The sequence below is a fragment of the Delphinapterus leucas genome, chromosome 6 (assembly GCF_059928025.1).
Source record: "Delphinapterus leucas isolate spDelLeu-1000000601 "Yukka" chromosome 6, BTC_Dleu_Yukka2, whole genome shotgun sequence".
Classification (NCBI taxonomy): domain Eukaryota; kingdom Metazoa; phylum Chordata; class Mammalia; order Artiodactyla; family Monodontidae; genus Delphinapterus; species Delphinapterus leucas.
The window spans coordinates 74,845,324-74,870,516 of NC_143134.1; the positions used below are offsets into that span (position 1 = coordinate 74,845,324).

At 40.3% G+C, this 25,193-nt stretch overlaps 1 long non-coding RNA gene across 3 annotated transcripts in view; it reads right to left on the reverse strand.

Moving 5' to 3' along the window:
- Positions 1-22,419, reverse strand: part of LOC149748973 (uncharacterized) — a 55,188-nt gene extending 32,769 nt beyond the window's left edge. For 2 of the 3 annotated variants that reach the window (XR_016393566.1, XR_016393565.1), the window contains exons 1-2: positions 17,898-22,419; positions 14,166-14,282 (exon numbers count right to left, since the gene is read on the reverse strand). This is a non-coding gene — a long non-coding RNA (uncharacterized LOC149748973). The remainder of the gene's footprint in view (positions 1-14,165; positions 14,283-17,897) is intronic. The other variant, XR_016393567.1, reaches the window with a different exon arrangement.
- Positions 22,420-25,193: the final 2,774 nt, after the last annotated feature.

The following is a 25,193-nucleotide window of genomic DNA, read 5'->3' on the forward strand; positions in this document are numbered from 1 at the left end:
TCACTTTTATCGATGAGTAGATCATAAAGACAGAAAATCTATAAAGAAACACTGGACTTAAACTACATATAAGACCAGACAGACTTGACATTTTCAGATCATTCTATCCAAAAGCAGCAGAATACACATTTTTCTCAAGTGTACAGGGAACATTCTCCAAGATATGTCATATGTTAGGCCACATAACAAGTCAATAATTTTAAGAATATTGAAAAAAGTCATGCATCTTTTCTGACCACAATGGTATGAAAATAGAAACCAATGACAAGAAGAAAACTGGAAAATTCTCAAACACATGGAGATTAAACAACATGCTCCTGAACAACCAATGGGTCAAAGAAGAAATGAAGAGAAATCAAAAAAATATCTAGAGACAAATGAAAATGGAAATACAACATATCAAATCTTATGGCATGCAGCAAAAGCGGTTCTAAGAGAGAAATTCATAGTGATAAATGCCTACATTAAGAAACAAAGAAAGGGCTTCCCTGGTGGCGCAGTGGTTGAAAATCTGCCTGCCAGTGCAGGGGACACAGGTTTGAGCCCTGGTCTGGGAAGATCCCACATGCCGCGGAGCAACTAGGCCTGTGAGCCACAACTACTGAGCCTGCGTGTCTGGAGCCTGTGCTCCACAACAAGAGAGGCCGCGATAGTGAGAGGTCCACGCACCGCGATGAAGAGTGGCCCCCGCTTGCCACAACTAGAGAAAGCCCTCGCACAGAAACGAAGACCCAACGCAGCCAAAAAAAATTAATTAATTAATTAATTTAAAAAAGAAACAAGAAAGAGGGACTTCCCTGGTTGCACAGTGGTTAAGAATCCACCTGCCAATGCAGGGGACACGGGTTCAAGCCCTGGTCCAGGTAGATCCCACGGGCTGCAGAGCAACTAAGCCTGTGCACCGCAACTACTGAGCCTGCGCTCTAGAGCCTGTGAGCCACAACTACTGAGCCTACGTGCCACAACTACTGAAGCCTGTGCACCTACAGCCCATGCTCTGCAACAAGAGAAGCCACCACAATGAGAAGCCTGCACACTGCAACAAAGAGTAGCCCCCACTTAGTGCAACTAGAGAAAGCCCATGCGCAGCAATGAAGACCCAGCACAGCCAAAAATAAATAGAAAAATAAATAAATTTATTTTAAAAAAAGAAACAAGAAAGACCTTAAACAACCTAACTATACATCTTAAGGAACTAGAAAATTAAAAACTAAGCCCAAGTTAGTAGTAGGAATGCAATAACAAAGATCAGGAAAAAAAAGAATGAATGAAATAGAGACAAGGAAGACAATAGAAAAGATCAATGAAAGCAAAAGCTGGTTTTCTGAAACAATAAACAAAGTAGACAAACCTTTAGTTCAACTTTCCAAGAAAAAAGAGGAGTCAAAAAATAGATAAAATAGGAAATGAAAGGTATTACAACTGATACCACAGAAACACAAAGGATCATAAGAGACTAGTATGAGCAACTGTATGCCAACAAATTCGACAACCTAGAAGAAATGGATAAATTGCTAGAAACCTACAACCTACCAAGACTGAATCATTAAGAAATAGAAAATATGAACAGACCAATTACTAAGGAGATTCAATCAGTATCCAAAAACTGCCCAACAAAAGTGCAGGCTTTCATTCGCTGGCTTCACTGGTGAATTTGACCAAACACTTAAAGAATTGATACCAATCCTTTCCAAACTTCCCAAATGTTAGCAAGGATGTGAAGAAAAGGGAACCCTTGAACACTGTTGGTGGGAATGTAAATTGGTGCAGCCACTATGGAAAACAGTATGGAGGTTCCTCAGAAAACTAAAAACAGAATTACCATATGATCCAGCAATTCCAATCCCGGTTATATATTCAGAAAAATCAAAAACACTAATTCAAAAATATACATGCACCCCAATGTTCATAGAAGCATTATTTACAATAGCCAAGACATGGAAGCAACCCAAGTGCACATCAACATATGATTAGATTAAGAAGATGTGAGACATATAGATAGATATAGATATAGATCATGAAAATGAGTGAAATACTGCCAATTGTAGTAACATTGATGGACCCAAAGATTATGCTTAGTCAAATAAGTCATACAGAAAAAGACAAGTACCATATGATATCATTTATATGTGGAATCTAAAAAATAATACAAATGAATGTATATACAAAACAGAAACAGAGTCACAGACATAGAAAACAAACTTGTGGTTACCAAAGGGGAGAAGGAAGTGGGGAGGGACAAATTATGCATACGGGATAAACAGATACAAACTACTATATATAAAATAGATAAGCAACAAGGATTTACTGTATAGCACAGGAAACTATACCCATTATCTGTAAATTACCTATAATGGAATATAATCTGATAAATATTGAATCACTATGCTGTACACCTGAAACACTGTATTTTAAAGCAACTATACTTCAGTTTTTAAAAATCAGAAAAAAATCAAAGACAATGAAAGAATTCTGAAGAGAAGTTACATACAAGGGAAGTCCCATAAGATTATTGGCAAATTTCTCCAAAAAAGCTTTTCAGACCAGGAGATAATGGGATGATATATTCAAAATACTGAAGAAAAAAAACCGTGAACAAAAAAATCTATACCTAGTAAAGCTGTCCTTCAGAAACAAAAGAGAGATAAAGACTTTCCCAAACAAACAAAAGCTGAGGGAGTTTATCCTCATTATACCTGTCTTATAAGAAATGCTAAAAGAGAATCCATTCAGTGGAAATAAAAGGACTTTAACATCATAAAAATTTAAGAAGGCAACCTAAAACTCACTGGTATGGTAAATATATAATCAAAGTTAGATTCTATAATATTGTATGGTGGTGTGTAATTCACTTACTACTCTAATTTAAAAGTTAAAAAAAAATGTAAAAGCCAACAAGGACCTACTGTATAGCACAGGGAACTCTGCTCAATATTATGGAGCAACCTAAATGGAAAAAGAATTTGAAAAAGAATAGATACATGTATATGTATAACTGAATCACTTTGCTGTACACCTGAAACTATCACAAGGTTGTTAATCAACTATACTCCAATATAAAATAAAAAGTTTTTAAAAAAACAAATGTAAAAATAACCATAGCTACAACAGTCTGTAGTTAGTTATATAATACAAAAAATATGATCATTAATGATCTAAAATGTGATGGGGAGGAGAAGTAAAATTGGAAAGTTAAGGAACTCTATTGAAGTTAAGTTTTTATCAGTTTAAAATAGGATGTTAGGGCTTCCCTGGTGGTGCAGTGGTTAAGAATCTGCCTGCCAATGCAGGGCACACAGGTCCGATCCCTGCTCTGGTGCGTGGGCTTCTCATTGCAGTGGCTTCTCTTGTTGTGGAGCACAGGTTCTAGGTGCATGGGCTTCAGTAGTTGTGGCATGCAAGCTCAGTAGTTGTGGCTCGCGGGCTCTAGAGCGCAGGCTCAGTAGTTGTGGCACACGGGCTTAGATGCTCCGTGGCATGTGGAATCTTCCCAGACCAGGTCCAGATGGCTTCACTGGTGTATTTTACCAACATTTAAGGAACTGAAGCCAATACTTTTCAAACTCTCCCACCAAAATCAAAGAGGTGAAAATACTCCCAAACTCATTTTATGAGGTCAGCATCACCCTGATACCAAAGCCAGAAAAGGACACTACCAGAAAAGAAAACTATAGGCCAATATCCCTGGTGAATATAGATGCAAATATTCTCAGCATACTACTAGCAAACTGAATTCAGCAGCGTATTAAAAGGATAATACACAATGATCAAGAGGGATTTACCCCTGGGATTGAAAGATTGTTCAACATACACAAAATCAGTGAGATAAATCACCATAATAGAATGAAAGAAACAAATCATATGATCATCTGAATAGACAGAGAAAATGCATTTCACAAAATTCTAAACCCTTTCATGATAAAAATTCTTGACAAATTAGGTATAGAAGAAATAGACCTCAACATAATAAAGACCATACATGACAAGGCCACAGCTAACATCATACTTGATATGGAAAGGTTAAAAGCTTTTCCTCTACATCAGGAATAGGACAAGGGTGCCCACTCTAACCACTCCTATTCAACATGGTACTGAAAGTCCTGTCCAGAGCAATCAGGCAAGAAATAGAAATAAAAGGCATCAGAATTCGAAAGGAAGAAGTAAAACTGTCTCTGTTTGCAGGTGACATGATTTTATATATAGAAAATCCTAATTATTACACCAAAAAAAAAAAACAAACTGTTAGATCTAAGCTACAAATTCAGTGAAGTTACAGGATACAAAACTAACCTACAAAAATTAGTAGGATTTCTATGCACTAATCACAAATTATCTTAAAAGGAAATGTTTTAATGATCCCATTTACAATAGCATCAAAAAGAATAAAATAGAGACCCATCCAGCTGGTAACAGAATTCAGGTCACAGTGATTAGTTACCATAACAGGAGGAAAACCAACGGTCGGGCAGTTCATTTCTGAAGAGACCAGAGCCCACAGCTAACCCCAGATGTTGAGCATGAGGCAGGGGCAGAGACAGCCCTTCTGACCAGCTGCAAAATAATCTCTGAAAAAGCTGGGTTCAAGATGGCGGAGTAGAAGGACATGCTCTCACTCCCTCTTTTGAGAACACCTGAATCAAAACTGCTGAACAATCATCGACAGGAAGACACTGGAACTCACCAAAAAAGATACCCCACATGCAAAGACAACGGAGAAGCTACAATGAGATGGTAGGAGGGGGCACTATCAAAATAAAATCAAATCCCATAGCTGCTGGGTGGGTGACTCACAAACTGGAGAACACTTATACCACAGAAGTCCACCCACTGGAGTGAAGGTTCTGAACCACACGTCAGGCTTCCCAACCTGGGGGTCTGGCAACGGGAGGAGGAATTCCTAGAGAATCAGACTTTGAAGGCTAGCGGGATTTGATTGCAGGACTTCAGCAGGACTGGGGGAAACAGAGATTCCACTTTTGGAGGGCACACACAAAGTAGTGTGAGCATTGGGACCCAGGGGAAGGAGCAGTGACCCCATAGGAGACTGAACCAGGCCTACCTGCTAGTGTTGGAGGGTCACCTGTAGAGGTGGGGGGCAGCTGTGGCTCACCAAGGGACAAGAACACTGGCAGCAGAAGTTCTGGGAAGTACTCCTTGGCGTGAGCCCCCCCCAGAGTCCGCCATTAGCCCCACCAAAGAGCCCGGGTAGGCTCCAGTATTCGGTTGCCTCAGGCCAAACAACCAACAGGGAGGGAACCCAGCCCCACCCATCAGCAGACAAGTGGATTAAAGTTTTACTGAGCTCTGCCCACCAGAGCAACAGCCAGTTCTACCCACCACCAGTCCCTCCCATCAGGAAACTTGCACAAGCCTATTAAATAGCCTCATCCACCAGAGGGCAGACAGCAGAAGCAAGAAGAACTACAATCCTGCAGCCTGTGGAACAAAAACCACATTCACAGAAAGATAGACAAGATGAAAAGGCAGAGGGCTATGTACCAGATGAAGGAACAAGATAAAACCCCAGAAAAACAACTAAATGAAATGGAGATAGGCAACCTTCCAGAAAAAGAATTCAGAATAATGGTAGTGAAGATGATCCAGGACCTCGGAAAAAGAATGGAGGCAAAGCTCGAGAAGATGCAAGAAATGTTTAACAAAGATCTAGAAGAATTAAAGAAGAAATAGAGATGAACAATACAATAACTGAAATGAAAAATACACTAGAAGGAATCAATAGCAGAATAACTGAGGCAGAAGAACGGATAAGTGACCTGGAAGACAGAATGGTGGAATTCACTACTGTGGAACAGAATAAAGAAAAAAGAATGAAAAGAAATTAAGACAGCATAAGAGACTTCTGGGACAACATTAAACGCAACAGTATTCACATTATAGGGGTCCCAGAAGGAGAAGAGAGAGAGAAAGGACCCGAGAAAATATTTGAAGAGATTAGAGTCGAAAAATTCCCGAACATGGGAAAGGAAATAGCCACCCAAGTCCAGGAAGTGCAGAAAGTCCCATACAGGATAAACCCAAGGAGAAACACGCCAAGACACATAGTAATCAAACTGGCAAAAATTAAAGACAAAGAAAAAGTATTGAAAGCAGCAAGGGAAAAATGACAAATAACATACAGGGGAAATCCCATAAAGATAATAGCTGATTTCTCAGTAAAACCTCTACAAGCCAGAAGGGAGTGGCATGATATACTTAAAGTGATGAAAGGGAAGAACCTACAACCAAGATTAGTCTACCCAGTTAGGATCTCATTCAGATTCGATGGAGAAATCAACAGCTTTACAGACAAGCAAAAGCTAAGAGGATTCAGCACCACCAAACCACCTTTACAACAAAGGCTAAAGGAACTTCTTTAAGTGGGAAACACAATAGAAGAAAAGGACCTACAAAAACAAACCCAAAACAATTAAGAAAATGGTAATAGGAACATACATAACGATAATTACCTTAAATGTAAATGGATTAAATGCTCCAACCAAAAGACACAGGCTTGCTGAATGGATACAAAAACAAGACCCACATATATGCTGTCTACAAGAGACCCACCTCAGACCTAGGAACACATACAGACTGAAAGTGAGGGAATGGAAAAAGGTAGTCCATGCAAATGGAAATCAAAAGAAAGCTGGAGTAGCAATACTCATATCAGATAAAATAGATTTTAAAATAAAGAATGAAAAAATAAATAAATAAATAAATAAAATAAAGAATGTTACAAGAGACAAGGAAGGACACTACGTAATGATCAAGGGATCAATCCAAGAAGAAGATACAACAATTATAAATATATATGCACCCAACATAGGAGCACCTCAATACATAAGGCAACTGCTAACAGCTATAAAACAAGAAATCGAGAGTAACACAATAGTAGTGGGGGACTGTAACACCTCACTTACACCAACGGACAGATCATCCAAACAGAAAATTAATAAGGAAACACAGCTTTAAATGACATGGTAGACCAGATAGATTTAATTGTTATTTATAGGACATTCCATCCAAAAACAGCAGATTACACTTTTTTCTCAAGTGCACTCAGAACATTCTCCAGGATAGATCACATCTTGGGTGACAAATCAAGCCTCAGTAAATTTAAGAAAACTGAAATCATATCAAGCATCTTTTCTGACCACAACACTATGAGATTAGAAATCAATTACAGGGAAAAAAAACGTAAGAAACACAAACAGATGGAGGCTAAACAATATGTTACTAAATAACGAAGAGATCACTGAAGAAATCAAAGAGGAAATCAAAAAAATACCTAGAGACAAATGACAATGAAAACACGATGACCCAAAACCTATGGGATGCAGCAAAAGGAGTTCTAAGAGGGAAGTTTATAGCTATACAAGCCTACCCCAAGAAACAAGAAAAATCTCAAATAAACAATCTAATCTTACACCTAAAGGAACTAGAGAAAGAAGAACAAACAAAACCCACAGTTAGCAGAAGGAAAGAAATCATAAAGATCAGAGCAGAAAAAAATGAAATAGAAACAAAACAATAGCAAAGATCAATAAAATTAAAAGATGGTTCTTTTTTTTTTTTTTGCAGTTTGCGGGCCTCTCACTGTTGTGGCCTCTCCCGTTGCAGAGCACAGGCTCCAGATGCGCAGGCTCAGTGGCCATGGCTCACGGGCCCAGCACCTCCGTGGCATGTGGGATCTTCCCGGACCGGGGCACGAACCCGTGTCCCCTGCATTGGCAGGAGGACTCTCAACCACTGCACCACCAGGGAAGCCCTAAAAGCTGGCTCTTTGAGAAGATAACCAAAATTGATAAACCATTATCCAGACTCATCAAGAAAAAGAGGGAGAGGACTCAAATCAATAAAGTTCGAAATGAAAAAGGAGAAGTTACAACAGACACCGCAGAAATACAAAGCATACTAAGAGACTACTACAAGCAACTCTATGCCAATAAAATGGACAACCTGGAAGAAATGGACAAATTCTTAGAAAAGCACAACCTTCCAAGACTGAACCCAGAAGAAATAGAAAATATGAACAGACCAATCACAAGTAATGAAATTGAAACTATGATTAAAAATCTTCCAACAAACAAAAGCCCCGGATCAGATGGCTTCACAGGCGAATTCTATCAAACATTTAGAGAAGAGTTAAGACCCATCCTTCTCAATCTCTTCCAAAATTGCAGAAGAAGGAAAACTCCCAAACTCATTCTATGAGGCCACCATCACCCTGATACCAAAACCAGACAAAGATATTACAAAAAAAGAAAATTACACACCAATATCACTGATGAATATACATGCAAAAATCCTTAACAAAATACTAGCAAACAGAATCCAACAACACATGAAAAGGACCGTTCACCATGATCAAGTGGGATTTATCCCAAAGATGCAAGGATTCTTCAATATATGCAAATCAATCAATGTGATACACCATATTAACAAATTGAAGAATAAAAATATATGATCATCTGAATAGATGCAGAAAAATCTTTTGACAAAATTCAACACCCATTTATGATAAAAAAAACTTTCCAGAAAGTGGGCATAGAGGGAACCTACTTCAACATAATAAAGGCCCTATACGACAAACCCACAGCAAACATCATTCTCAATGGTGAAAAACTAAAAGCATTTCCTCTAAGATCAGGAACAAGACAAGGAGGTCCACTCTCACCACTATTATTCAACATAGTTTTGGAAGTCCTAGCCAAGGCAATCAGAGAAGAAAAAGAAATAAAAGGAATACAAATTGGAAAAGAAGAAGTAAAACTGTCACTGTTTGCAGATGAAATGATATTATATATAGAGAATCCTAAAGATGCCACCAGAAAACTACTAGAGCTAATCAATGAATTTGGCAAAGTTGCAGGATACAAAATTAATGAACAGAAATCTCTTGCATTCTTATACACTAATGATGAAAAATCTGAAAGAGAAATTAAGGAAACACTCCCATTTACCACTGTAACAAAAAGAATAAAATACGTAGGAATAAACCTACCTAGGGAGACAAAAGACCTGTATGCAGAAAACTATAAGACACTGATGAAAGAAATTAAAGATGATACAACCAGATGGAGAGATATACCATGTTCTTCGATTGGAAGAATCAATATTATGAAAATGATTATACTACCCAAAGCAATCTACAGATTCAATGCAATCCCTATCAAATTACCAATGGCATTTTTTACAGAACTAGAACAAAAAATCTTAAAATTTGTATGGAGACACAAAAGACCCCGAATACCCAAAGCAGTCTTGAAGGAAAAAAACAGAGCTGGAGGAATCAGACTCCCTGACTTCAGACTATACTACAAAGCTACAGTAATCAAAACAATATGGTGCTGGCACAAAACCAGAAATATAGATCAATGGTACAGGATAGAAAGCCCAGAGATAAACCCACGCACCTATGGTCAACTAATCTATGACAAAGGAGGCAAGGGTATACAATGGAGAAAAGACAGCTTCTTTAATAAGTGATGCTGGGAAAACTGGACAGGTACCTGTAAAAGAATAAAATTAGAACACTTCCTAACACCATATACAAAAATCAACTCAAAATGGATTAGAGACCTAAATGTAAGACTGGGCACTATAGAACTCTTAGAGGAAAACATAGGAAGAACACTCTTTGACATAAATCACAGCAAGATATTTTTTGATCCACCTCCTAGAGTAATGGAAATAAAAACAAAAATAAACAAATGGGACCTAATGAAACTTCAAAGCTTTTGCACAGCAAAGGAAACCATAAACAAGACAAAAAGACAACCGTCAGAATGGGAGAAAATATTTGCAAATGAATCATCAGACAAAGGATTAATCTCCAAAATATATAAACAGCTCAGGCAGCTCAATATTAAAAAAACAAACAACCCAATCCAAAAATGGGCAGAAGACCTAAATAGACTTTCTCCAAAGAAGACATACAGATGGCCAAGAAGCACATGCAAAGCTGCTCAACATCACTAATTATTAGAGACATGCAAATCAAAACTACAGTGAGGTATCACTTCACACCAGTTAGAATGGACATCATCAGAAAATCTACAAACAACAAATGCTGGAGAGGGTGTGGAGAAAAGGGAACCCTCTTGCACTGTTGGTGGGAATGTAAATTGATACAGCCACTATGGAGAATGGTAGGGAGGTTCCTTAAAGAACTAAAAATAGAATTACCATATGACCCAGCAATCCCACTACTGGTCATATACCCAGAGAAAACCATAATTCAAAAAGACACATGCACCCCAATGTTCATTGCAGCATTATTTACAATATCCAGGTCATGGAAACAACCTAAATGCCCATCGACAGACGAATGGATAAAGAAGAAGTGGTACATATATACAGTGGAATATTACTCAGCTAAAAAGGAACGAACTTGGGTCATTGGTTGAGACGTGGATGCATCTAGAGACTGTCATACAGAGTGAAGTAAGTCAGAAAGAGAAAAACAAATATCGTATATTAACGCATATATGTGGAACCTAGAAAATGGTAGTGATGAACCAGTTTGCAGAGCAGAAAGTGAGACAGAGAAGTAGGGAAAAAATGTTTGTACATCAAGGGGGGAAAGAGGCAGGGGTGGGGGTTGTGGTGTGATGAATTGGGAGATTGGGATTGACATGTATATACTGATGTGTATAAAATGGATGACTAATAAGAAAATATAAATAAATTAAAAATAAACATAAAAAAAGAACCTAGGGGCAGGACAGGAATAAAGATGCAGACGTAGAGAATGGACTTGAGGATACAGAGAGGGGGAAGGGTAAGCTGGGACAAAGTGAGAGAGTGGCATGGACTTATATATACTACCAAATGTAAAATAGATAGGTAGTGGGGAGAAGCCTCTTAGCACGTGGAGATCAGCTCAGTGCTTAGTGACCACCTAGAGGGGTGGGATGGGGTGGGGAGAGGGAGATGCAAGAGGGAGGAGATATGGGGATATATAAATAAATGAATAAAAATTTAAAAAGAATAAAATACCTAGGAATAAATTGAACCAAGGAGGTAAAAGATCTCTACTCTGAAAACTACAAGACATTGATGAAAGAAATCAAAGGTGACTCAAATAAATGGAAAGGTATCCCATGTTCATGGATGGGAAGGGTTAATATAGTTAAAGTGTCCATATTACCCAAATCCAAATGCAATCCCTATCAAGATTCCAATGGCATTTTTTAAAAGTGGAAAACACAATCCTAAAATTTATATGGAACCACAAAACCCTGAATAGCCAAAGCAATCCTGAGAAAGAAGAATAAAGCTGGAGGCATCATGCTTCCTGATTTCAAGCTATATTATAAAGCTGTAGTAATTAAAACAGTATGGTACTGGCATAAAAACAGACACATAGGCCAATGGAACAGAATCAAGAGCCCAGAAATAAACCCATGCATATATGTTCAACTTGGACAAAGGAGCCAAGAATACTCTTTGGAGAAAGACAGTCTCTCCAATAATTGGTGCTGAGAAAACTGGATATTCATGTGTAAAAGAATGAAACTAGACCCCTGTCTTACACCACTCAAGAAAAGCTAACTCAAAATGGATCAAAGACTTAAGTATAATACCATAAATCTCCAAGAAAAAACAACAGGGAAGGGCTTCCCTGGTGGCGCAGTGGTTGAGAGTCCGCCTGCTGATGCAGGGGACGCAGGTTCATGCCCCGGCCCGGGAAGATCCCACATGCCGCAGAGCGGCTGGGCCCGTGAGCCATGGCCGCTGAGCCTGCGCATCCAGAGCCTGCGCTCCACAACGGGAGAGGCCACAACAGTGAGAGGCCTGTGTACCGCAAAAAAAAAAAAAAAAACCAAAAAAAAAATATGATTCAACGATCCCACTTCTGGGCATATATCCAGAGGAAATGAATACAGGATATCAAGGAGATATATGAACTCCCATGTTTATTGCAGCATTATTCACAATAGCCAAGGTAAGGAAACAACCTAAGATCCATCGATAGATGAACGGATTAAGAAGATGTGGTACATATATACAACGGAATATTGTTCAGCCATGAGAAAGAAAGAAATCTTGCTATTAGTGACAATATGAATTTGCCTTGAGGACATTATGCTAACTGAAATAAGTCAGAGAAAGATAAACACTGTATGATATCACTAGCATGCGAAATCTAAAAAAGTCTAACTTGTAAAAACAGAGCATAGAATGACGGCTACCAGAGGCTGGGGGTGGGGGGGATTGGGAAACAGTAGAGATGTTGTTTAGATGTACAAACTTGCAACTAGTAGATAAATAAATCCTGGAGATCTAATGTGCAATATAGTGATTAAACATAAAGATATTGTATTGTAGATAAACTTGATAAGAGACTAGATCTTAAGTATACCCACCACAAAAAAATTGATAATTATGTGACATGATAAAGGTATTAGCTAATGTTACACTTATTACTATTGTATCAAGTCAACATGTTGTATACCTGAAATTTACATAATCTCAATTATATCTCAATTAAAACAGTAAAAATTAAAAGCTTCTGTACAGCAAAGGAAACCATTAATAAAATGAAAAGGCAACCCACAGAATGGGAGAACATATTTGTAAATCATGTATCTGTTAAGAGATTAATATGCAAAATACATAAGGAACTCATACAACTGAATAACCAAAAAAATCTAATTTTAAAAATGGGCAGAGGAACTGAATAGATACCTTCCAAAGATATACAAAAGGCCATCAGGTACATGAAAAGTTGCTCAACATCATTAATCATCAGGAAAATGAAAATCAAAACTACAATGAGATACCACCTCATACATGTTAGAATAGCTATTCTAAAAATACGAGTGATAACAAATGCTGGCAAGAATGTATGGAAAAGGGAACCCATGTTCATGGATCAGCGGAATTAATATTGTTTAAATAGCCATACTACCCAAAGCCATCTACAGATCCAACACATCCCCATCAAAATAACAAAGGCATTCTTCACAGATATAGAAGAAACCATCCTAAATTTTTTGTGGAACAACAAAAGACCTTGAATAGCCAAAGCAATGCTGAGAAAAAAGAACAAAACCAGATGTATCACACTCTCTGATTTCAAACTACATTGCACAGCCATAGTAATAAAACAGTATAATATACACTGGCACAAAAATTGACATATAGACCCGTGGAAAAGAATAGAGAGCTCAGAATTCAATCCTGGCATATATGGTCAACTAATATTCAACAAGGGAGCCAAGAATACCCTATGGGGGAAAGGATAGTCTCTTCAACAAATGGTGCTAGAAAAACTGGAGAAATACATGCAGAACAATGAAATTGAACCCCTATCTCACCTCAGTCACAAAAATTAACTCAAAATGGATCAAAGATTTAAACATAAGACTAGATACCATAAAACTCCTGTAGAAAACATAGGGAAGAAGCTCATCGATGTCGGTCTTGACAAGGATTTTTTGAACATAACACCAAAAACACAAACATCAAAAGTAAAAATTAACACATGGGACCACACCAAACACAAACCTTCTGCACAGCCAAGACACTACTAACAAAATGAAAAGGCAGCCTTGAGAATGGAAGAAAAATTTTGCAAGTCATATATTGGGTAAGGGTTAATATCCAAAATATATAAAGAACTAACACAATAACAACAACAAAAACAAAAAGCTTTTATTTTAAAATGGGGGCCTTCCCTGGTGGCGCAGTGGTTGGGAGTCCGCCTGCTGATGCAGGGGACACGGGTTCGTGCCCCAGTCTGGGAAGATCCCACATGCCACGGAGCGGCTGGGCCCGTGAGCCATGGCCGCTGAGCCTGCGCGTCTGGAGCCTGTGCTCCGCAACGGGAGAGGCCACAGCAGTGAGAGGCCCGCGTAACGCAAAAAAAAAAAAAAAAAAAAAAAATTGGGCAGTAGAACTAAATAGTCATTTCTCCAAAGAGGATGTCAAAATGGCCAACAGGCACATGAGAAGGTGCTCAACATCACTAATCAGCAAAAAATGCAATTCAAAACAACTATAAGAGGGACTCCCCTACCAGTGCAGTGGTTAAGACTCTGCACTTCCAATGCAGGAGGTGTGGGTTCGATCCCTGGTGGGGGAACTAAGATCCCACATGCTGCACGGTGTGGCCAAAAAAAAAAAAAAAAAAAGGATCAGTTAACAAAACAACTCACCTCACACCTGTTAGAATGGCTGTCATGAAGAAGACAAGTGACCACAGGTGCTGAAGAGGATGTGGTGAAAAGGAAACTCTTAGACACTGTTGATGGGAATGTAAATTGGTCCAACCACTGTGGAAAACAATATGGAAGTTCCTCAAAAAATTAAAAATAGACCTACCACACAATCCAGCAATTCCAATACTTCTGGGAATATACCCAAAGGAAATGAAAACCCAAAGATGTGATATATACACAATGTAGTATTATTTAGCCATGAGAAAGGAGGATATCCGGCTTTCTTGTGACAACATGGATGGACCTTAAGCACATTTTGCTAAGTGAGATAAGCCAGACAGAGAAAGACAAGTACATGTTACATAACATCACTTATATGTGGAATGTAAAAAAAAAAAAAAAAATCAAACACAGTAAAAAAAAAAAAAAAAAAAAGTAAAACAGTGGTTAACAGGGGATGGGGGGATACGGGGATAAGATTTAGGATGTTTAAGAGCACAAACTTGTAACGAGTACTAACATAGCCATAGAGATTTAATGTAAAGTTTATTAAACATAGACAGTAATATTGTACTATAAGTATGTACTGTGGTAGAGGGGATCAAAATGTATAAACTTCCAGTTGTAAGATAAATACAATCTGGGGATGTAATGTACAGCATGGTGACAAATATACAATATACTACAGTCAAATATACAATACTATACTGTATATTTGAAAGTTGCAAGGAAATAGGATTTAAAAGTTCTGTCAAAAGGGAAAAAATGGTAACTGTGAGGTGATCGATATTAACATATAGTGGTAATTATTTCAAAATATATATCAAACTATGTTGCATACCTAAAACTAAAATGTTACATGTCAGTTACATCTCAATAAAAAATAAAAAATTTTAAATGTATATTATTTCCTTTCTTCTGCTTGCTTTGGGTTTAATGTGCTCTTCTTTTGGCTTCTTAAGATAGAAACTAAGGTCACTGATCCGAAATCTTTTCTAATACAGAATTTTAGTGCTGTAAATTTTTTTCTAGATATTGTTTTAGTAGCATCTCATAAATTTTGATATGGGGTGACTTCTTTTTAATTCAGTTCAAAATATTTCCTGTTCCCTTTTGATTTCTTCTCTGATCCATAGGCTACTCCTAAATGTATTATTTAGTTTGCAAATATTTGGGGACTTTAAGAATTTTCCTGTTGTTGAGTTCTAATTTAATTCCATTGTGATCAGAGAATATACTTTGTATGACATAATGCTTTCAAATTTATTGGGACTTATTTTATGGCCCAGAATATGGTCCATCTTGGTAGATGTTCCTTGAACACTTGAGAAGAATGTTTATTCTGCTGTTATTGGGTAGAATGTTCTATAAATGTCAATTAGGTCTGGTTGTTTGATAGTATTGTTCAGGTCTTCTATATTCTTATTGATTTCCTGTCTATTCTATGAATTATTAAAAACATACCATAGGAATTTATGAGAAGACAGAGTGTATAAGTGATGGGCCCTTCATCACTCCCTCAGGCCACCATGTCAGAACACCCACCAGAAGAGACCCTTGACTGCCCTCCCCTGTCAATTCTATACAATAGATTGTATCCCCCATTGCAAACGCCTAGCTAACAGACATATCCATTTATCATCTCATTTTCTCTTCATCCTGCCCTTTAAGTTTGACAGTCAGTTCCGCGTACCTGCAGTTCTGATTACACACCTGGGCTACATCACTTTTAGCTATGCTTTCACCTGACCCTGCAGGCTGGAATGAAACAAAATAAAGAGGAACTCCCAATTGCTTGACTCCAATTAGAAGGTTTCTACTGTAACTGTGAATTCTTTCCAGTTAACTCAGCAAGTGTTGGTTAAGCAAATGTATATACTGCGTGCAATACCCGGTTCTGAGCTTAGGTTTTAATCTTGGACCAAAAAATGGGGATTGACTACATATTCAGAGAGGGTCTGATTGCAGGGGAGGTGAAGGAGGAAAGAACTAGTGTTGATAGCAAGAGGAGCCCAACTTCCACAAAAGGGAAACCCACATTCCCTCAAGAAGAACATAGCAGCAGGGGGACATTGCCCCTCCACATTTTGGACCAAGGCAGTGCCTTGGCAGATGGGACTTCTAAGTCTTCCCCACAGAATAATCTTAGAGACCCCCTCTTTGCTTTCAACACAGGCAACTGAATAAAATTCTGCCCATTTCTGATAATAATTACCTCCGGATTATTCAACAGAATTGATACACAAAGAACAATTACTACTAAGTTGCCTTCTTAGCAGTAGTCCCATGCTTTGGAGGTGGGACAGTTGGTTGAGAAGCAGCCATGTGCCATTCAATGACAAGTTTATATGGCATTAGTCTCTGAAGTTCAATTAGAAAAACTGAACAGAGTCTAGAATGAGCACAGGCTGCACACAAGAAACAGCTCCATACTTTGTTTACAGGTCAGAGCATCAAGTATTTAGCTGTCCCAGAGCCAGCACAGAATAATTACACTCTATATCTTTCCACTTTCCCTTCTGCTTTTCCTCATGGTCTTGGGGAGCAGGGGAGTACTTAGCATGTGCAGGGGAATGGGGATCCCTCTGCATTCATATAAATTCTTCCATTTGATGGGAAAAAATCAGAGAAGCAGGCCACGGTGCGTCCAGAATGTCCTGCTTGGAGCCCAATGAAGAGGGGAGAGCCAGCCCTGCTTTGTGTGCCCATCTGAAGACAAGATAACCTTTCGCCCCCAAAACTGCTTAGTGGGAACACACTGGCTGACGCCCCTCTTTACTGCTTATGTACCTGTTTCTAAATGGCCAGTAGTATAAGAAGGCTTGTATCAGTCAATTCTAACTTCCTCTCTATCTGTAAAATATTTTATGAGAAGAAAAGTATTCCCCCAGACTTCAAACAAGAAAAAAAAACTGCAAATATCTATCTCCCCAAGAATTACTTATGTAATACTGCATTTTCTGGTCCAGAGAGAGATACTTAACTGGATTTTGACAAACCAGCTTCTAGTTTGTTTCCTTCCTATTAGCAGAATAATGTAGAAGATCTTTGAACACCAGTTTCTATATCAGATTTATAAGCAGCAAGGATATCTATAAAATGTTGATTTTAAAATTGGCATGGCCTCTGTTATACGAAAAAATATATACTTGGGGAGTCAGGAAGTTTAGAAGATGGAGAAAGTTTACTGACAGTAACTTAACAAGTACTACATTTCTTAACAAAAATCTTGGCAATCATCCATCCATCCATTGATACTATTGATTTTGCTCTATTTATGGAAATGGGCTGAAAAACATGATAATTAGCATTGTAATATTGTTGGGATAAAGAAAGGGAGCGGTCCTAGAAATAGGCCCTACTTGTTTACCTTGAAGTATTTCTTCTGATACAAAAGAAACTTAACTGTGGTTACCTCTGGGAAATAGCACTAGGAATTTAGGAAAATGTGGATTAGAAGGAGGGAAATTTTTACTTTTCATTTTATAAACTTCTGAACTGCTTAAATTAATGTTGCCCATGAATTACTTTACTTGTAAAAGTAGAAATGAGGTAGAGCTGTAAGTTTTGAAATGGTAAAGATCTGTAAATTAAGTGAAGTCAGTACATCATATTCATTTAAAAATAGTTATATTAATGTGTATATACATGTATGTTTACATATATATTTACAATATCTAAATGTACCAAAAATGTCTATAAAAAATACCATAACTTGGTAGTACTTACCTCTGGGGATGAGAGTAAGATGAGGAGTAAGGTATTAGTCTACATTCCTCATTATTTGGCTTTTCACAAATGCATTTCCTAATGTTTATCTTTTTATTTTTTTTATTATTATTATTTTTTGGCTGCGTTGGGTCTTCATTGCTGCGCGCAGGCTTTCTCTATTTGTGGTGAGCGGGGGCTACTCTTTGTTGCGGTGCACGGGCTTCTCATTGCAGTGGCTTCTCTTGTTGCGGAGCACAGGATTTAGGTACGTGGGCTTCAGTAGTTGTGGCTCGTGGGCTCTCGAATGCAGGCTCAGTAGTTGTGGCGCACGGGCTTAGTTGCTCTGCGGCATGTGGGATCTTCCCGGACCAGGGCTTGAACCCGTGTCCCCTGCATCAGCAGGTGGATTCTTAACCACTGCACCACCAGGGAAGTCCCCATAATGTTTAAATTAATAAGATGAGGACAGTTTTTATAAAATCTTTTTTCCCCTCCTTTGAAGTTCTTCTTCTCCTAGTAACAGCACCCTGCTGGACCTGCACCTAGCCCATTTCGTCTGTTTCTGGTGGGTTTCCAACCACAGGCTCCACCCACCTGAGTTAAAGTCAGGGGTGAGCACATGACCCAAGATAGGCCAACCAGCTCATCTCGCTCAGGAATTTGAATCTTGAGCAGAAACACATGGGGACTGGAGGTACTTGTAAATGAGTCATCCAAAGACAGAGTCTTAAAAGGCTACCCATGTGTATCTGAGGCTGTGAATCAACAAGTTTCCTGGGCTCCTATCCTCCTTACTTCTGGTTTATCAATTCTTCATTTGTGTGTCCTTTCAGTAAATTCCTTAAAAAAAAAAAAGCAAAAAACAAAGCAAATGGAGAGTGAGTAACAAATTTATTGAAAATAATAATAAATTCAGGATTTATTATTTAACCATTGAGTCCATGGTTCCTATAAGACATTCAGGTGGAAATGTTGACTGTTGGAAATATGGGCTTGGAACTCAGCAGAGAATAAGAATTCTTGGCAGAGATTTAAGAGGTATGAGTGTGCAAGCCAAAGTAAGCGATTCAAGAGAGACAAGACAGCAGAGTCAAGGTTGGGATTGTGGGAAATACCTCCACCTGAGGAGGGGGGAAGGAATATCAGAACTGCCATTTGCCCACCATGGTTAATACCACCATAATACCATGGTATCTGGGGAGGCCCGCCCTACTCAGTCCTGAGACCTTGAAGATGATTTTTTGTGCATACCTACCCACCGGGCGTTGTCACGTGGTTGCGATGTGACTGCACGTGCGTGACATATAGTCATGATCATATAACATATAGACAGTATACCCAGGTGACTGAATAAGAAATTGTACCCAGGACAAGATGTTAAATCAGATAGTGTGCACCATGAAAAGAGGCTTTGCACCCATTTAAGGTAAAACAACATATGAGTTTCTCAGGGACCTCTTCTGCCATCACCATAAAAACCCACATTTCATGACAAAGAGTTGGGGCCCTCAAGAGAAACAGAACAGGAGAGCATCTAGTGTTTTCCTTTGGACGTCCCATCCAGGGCACCTGACATCTGGTGATCTAGCACCCCTGCCAATGAATGCTAGAAAAGGCCCAGGTGGAGCAGATCACTCATAACAGCCTCCTGCCGAAACATGCCCTTAGAAATGAGAGGTCACAATCTGATGGTCATCAAACCCAGTAGTTCTGAACCTTAACTGCACTTTGGAATCACCTGGGACATTTTGAAAAATACTGATGACTCATCCTGCCTCCCAAGATTCTGACTTAATTGGCTGGGGGTGTGATTTGGTATCAGCACTTTTAAAAGCTCCCCAGGTGACCCTAACCTGCAGCCAAGGTTTAGAACCCCGAATGAGCCCGTAAATGTTTTGTTTGACTTGCATTATACTGACCTATACAGTATTTTTAAATTATTTTTCAAAAATTAAAAATTAGTTTTCATAGAAAACAAACTTATGATTACCAAAGGGGAAAGAGTGGGGGGATAAATTAGGAGTATGGGATTAACAGATACACACTAGTATACATAAACAACAAGGATTTACTGTATAACACAGGGAACTATATTCAATATCTTATAATAACCTATAATGGAAAATAATCTGAAAAAATATATATATATAATTGAATCACTTTGCTGTACACCTGAAACTAACACAATATTCTAAATCAACTATACTCCAATTAAAAAAAGGAAAAAATGTTAGTCAATTTTATATATCCAAATCACCCAAGATGGTGGTCTTCTGTTGGAATATCTGTACACAGTAGGCCTGCATTCCCATGGGATGCTATTCAGCCATCCTGAGTTGCAGCCACACCTTACATAAACATTTTCTCTGCGTTCCACAGTCCTCCCCAGCCCACCCCACTATCACCACAGCACAGAGCCCATGACAGTTGCCGCTTATCATCCTGCTTGTGCTGTGGGTTTTTCACATCAGTGTTGAGAAAAGTGAAATCGTGCTTATGCCTGTGTCTCCAGCAGCACAGGAAATAGAAAGACACTCCAAGATGGCCATGTGTTCCATAGGACCTGCTGCTCATTTCCAGTAACTGCCTGGCCCCTACAGCATTTGGGTATGTGCCCTACATTGAAATCTCTCTGTTTTCCCAGCAGGAGAACCAACGTGCCTCATAGCCTATGGAGCAAAAACCTGAGAAGTGAGAGATCCCATTCTCATTATCTTAATAATTAGATACCTCTCTAATACAAAAGGAAGCTACATAAAAACAGTAAGAAAGGAGGAGCATGCAATGGCACCAGAGAGCAAGTTCCAGAATTAAGGAAATGCAGGAAGTTTATATCCTTTATAGGGGACACAGGGGGCTGACCTGTGAGGGGAGAATGGGGACCTGCTATTTAACAGGTATGAGTGTCCCCTACGCAAGATAAGTTCTAGAGACCTGCTGTGCCTATAGTTAACAATACTGTATCGTGAGACTTCCCTGGCGGTCCAGTGGTTAAGACTCTGCGCTCCCAATGCAGGGGGCGTGGGAGCGATCCCTGGTCGGGGAACTAAGATCCCGCATGCCACACAGCACAGCCAAAAATAAAAATATATATATATAAAATATATATATACTGTATCGTGCACTTAAACTTTGTCAAGAGGGTAGATCTCCTGTTAAATGTTCTTACAAGATTTCAGGAACTATGAACCTGGAGTGGGATAGACCATCATCCTCGTGAATACTGGAGCCACCCTTTGACACTCCAGGGGTGAAATAGAGGGACGACTGTGGCCCGGGGGCCAGAGGGCTCAATAAATGTCAATATTTAGGAATGATTTGGAGGACAAGAGATAAAACAAGGAAGGGAAAAGGGCGTTCGTGTTACATCACAAGCCTGGTCTGAAAAGAGCAAAGGAGAGGTGCAAGATCATGAGACCCTAAGGACCCAAGTGTGAGTCCCAGCTCAGACACTTCCTAGCTGGAGGATTTGGGCATATGAATTAGCCTCTGAGCCTTGGTCTGTAAGATGGAGACAATTACAGTACACTCAGTATGGCTGTTAGGAGAATTAGGTGAGATAGTAGACATAAACTACTTAGCACAGGGCCTAGTGATGGTAGCCATGCAGAAAGTACATTCAGTCTACGTTCTCAACTCTAGAGCACTGAGGAAAAGGCTTCCTCCGAGCTCTGGTCCAGGGTCTCACGTGAAGTTGTAGTCTGTTGGCAAACCCCTTTCCTCACTGGCTTTTGACTGGGTAACTCAGCTCCTGGCCATGTAGGCCTCTTCGTATGCTGCCTGACTGTCCTCAAAGTATGGCCACCAGTTTCCCCAGAGTGAGTGATCAGAGAGTGAGCCCAAGAAGCAAGTCACAGTCTTCTAAGACCTAATCTCAGGCATGACATTCCATCCCTTCTGCCACATCCTATCGCTCACACAGACTAACCCTGGTACAATGCGGTACAATGTGGAAGGAACCACACAAGAGTGTGAATACCAGGGGGGATCCTCGGAGGACCATCTGGGGCTGGCCACTACACCTCCTCTCCGTCTTCCTTGCTTTATTTTTCTCCATACCACCTATCACCAACTGACACCTTATTTAATTTATTTGGTTTATCGTCAGTCTCTCCACAATAGAATACAAGACGGAAGAGATTTTTGCCTGTTTTGCTCACCATTGTATCATCAGCCCCTAAAACAGTGCTGGCACACAGTGGGGCTTCATTAAACATTTGTTAAATGGTGAATAGTGGGCCACCCAGCTGCACCGTTTCTACAAGAAATGAGCCTGAGTTCCCACCCAGAACATCACTGCTCATAGGTCCTACCCCCACTTCTTAAAAAAATTCTAGTACGTGATTCTCACAATTTTATTCGTGAGGCAATTGAAATGCAGGGAGATTAAGGGTCTTCTTGCCCAGGGTCAGCAGATGGTGCCGTGGATCTAGGACCAGCTGCCTTGCCCTTGACCTGAGCACTCCCCGTCTCCCAGGGCCTACCTACAGCCCGGTGCAGCATATGACCTTACTGACAAGTCATGATTCACACAGGTTGGTTCACTAATATGATAATTCAGAGTGCTTCCTATAATTAATAGCTTGTGTATATTAGTTCGTATGGCTTCCACTCAGGTAGTGAGGTACTGCGGGAATGAGAAGCAGAGCTGAAGAGCTTGGAGAGAAGGCGCTCACCAAATGCTCTGACTCAGTTCTCCTTTTCCCTGGAGGTAGTGTCATTTCACTCCAGAGAGACCCTTAAGCCCAGGCTGCACCTGTCGGTGCTCTATACTCCGGGAATGGGGAGCAGTTGTCCCCACAGATGGGAGAGGGTTCTATCACCTCAGGATGAACCAGTTCTGAACCACTACCCCCTGCAAAAAAAAAAATTACCACACATTTAGCAGCTTAAAAAAAAAGAAAAGAAAAAGAAGACAGAAACCGTAACATAACCCCTTCCCCAGTCCCAGGGCCCCATGCGCGCGGGCCCCTTTGCTGGACGATGGAGTCCCGGGGTGTCCCACGGAGGGAGCTGGGCTAGTCTGAGAGTGGCTTCCTAGGTAATCCCTTGTCTCCTCCTTCAGGGAGAGGGCCTGGGACCACAAAAGCCCCTTTCCCCTCAAATCCTACCAAAGTATTAAAATATGTTAACAATACACACGTATGGTGGGGAGGGATAAATTGGGAGATTGGGATTGACATATACACACTACTATATATAAAATAGATAACTAATAAGGACCTACTCTATAAGTACAGGGAACTCTTTTCAATACTCTGTAATGGTCTAAATGGGAAAAGAATCTAAAAAAGAGTGGATATATGTATGTGTATAACTGATTCACTTTGCTGTACACCTGAAACCAACACAACATTGTAAATCAACTACACTCCAATAAAAATTAAAAAAACACACACACACACACATAAATTCAATTCAGTTGATCAACAAGCTCACCTCCGAAAACCAGAAGTGCAAGGATAGCAACAAAGATGCCAGTTACACTTCCATATGGAATTCCTGCCCCCTACTGTGGTACTCTTGATTGCCTAAGCCAGAGGAGAGAGGAACAGGCAGGGCCAGAGTCCTCGCAGAAAGCAATGGAGGGGTTGACAACAGCATCATGTTAGGGGGAGGAGAGTGGGCAACACCACGATGGCCAAGGGTAAAGAAGGGTGGGTAGCCAGCCACTCCCCGTTCCTCACCTAAGTCTCGTCAAGACGACCCCACTCCTCTGCCTCGCCTGCAGCAGTGAGGAGAGGTGCCCAGATCAGCTGCCGGGCCCTGGCTTCTCAGTGATCCGTACGGGCCTGCTATCTCCTGAATTTGGGACTGGATGTCTGTGCTCCACCAGCCAAAGTGGTCCCAGGGGAGCTCTCAGCCCTCTGGGGCCACAGGTGTGTGGACATGGCCAATCATGGGGACAAGGGTTAGATGATGTCTTTGTTTTGCACATACAGTTTCACTTAATCACACAAAACTCTGAGGTAAAGGTGTGTTGCTTGGTTTTACAGCTAAAGAAACCGAAACTCAGGTTAAAAAACAGACCAAAGTCATACCAATAGGGAGGGGCAGAAATATGAATACTGTTAATGACAGTTATCTAAAACTTGGAAGTCAGGCAAAAAGATGGCTTTGGGCCTTTGATTCAAAGTTATACTAGGACAGTGGTTCTCAACTAGGGACAGTTTTGCCCACCTACCACCAAGGAACATTTGGCAAGAAGCATTTTGTCTAGAAGCATTTTGATTGTCACAAGTGGATGGGGGAGCAGATACTACTACCATCTACCGGGTAGAGGTCAGAGATGATGCTAAACATCTCATGAGGCACAGGACGGCCCACACAACATAGAATCGTCCAGTCCAAAATGGCGATCGTTCCACTGATGACAAACTCTGCTCTAGGACAATGTGACAAAGTCTGACTTGTTACTTGGTATTTATTAGGTCTCAAGAATGTCAACTTGTAGAAGACTGATAAGATGCAAACGGTTCTTGGGACTTCCCTGGTGGTCCAGTGGCTAAGACTCCGTGCTCCCAATGCAGGGGGCCTGGGTTTGATGCCTGGTCAGGGAAGTAGATCCCACATGCCGCAACTAAGAGTTCGCATGCCACAAGTAAAAAAAAAAGATCCCGGATGCCACAACAAAGGCCCTGCATGCTGCCACTAAACTAAGACCTGGCACAGCCAAATAAATAAATATTAAAAAAAAAAAAAAAGATGCAAACGATTCTTGTCTAGGAAGGTACCCGGAAGGTTCTAGTTTTACAGACCTGAAGGACACTCACCTGTCGTGGCTCTAACTTAGCAATCTCACTCCAGCACTCTCATTATCACTGTCCACATAGCTCAGTCTCTTCCATCCTTTTTTTTTTTTTTTTTTTTTTGCGGTACGCAGGCCTCTCGCCGCTGCGGCCCCTCCCGTCGCGGAGCACAGGCTCCGGACGCGCAGGCTCAGCGTCCACGGCTCACGGGCCCAGCCTCTCCGCGGGATGTGGGATCCTCCCAGACCGGGGAACGAACCCGCGTCCCCTGCATCGGCAGGCGGACCCCCAACTGCGCCACCAGGGAAGCCCTCTTCCATCCTCTTTGAAACCACCTTTGCCTTCCTGCTGGTTCTCTCTTGTACTTCTTTAGGGCTGCCATAACAGAATACTACAGACTGGGTGGCTTGAATGACAGAAATTTATTTTCTCACAGTTCTGGAGCCTAGAAGTCCAAGATCAAGGTGCCAAAGGGGTGGCTTCCTCGGAGGCCCCCCTCCCTGGCTGGTAGACGGCTGCCCTCTTGCTGCCTCACATGGTCTTTTCTCTGTTCCTGTGCAACCCA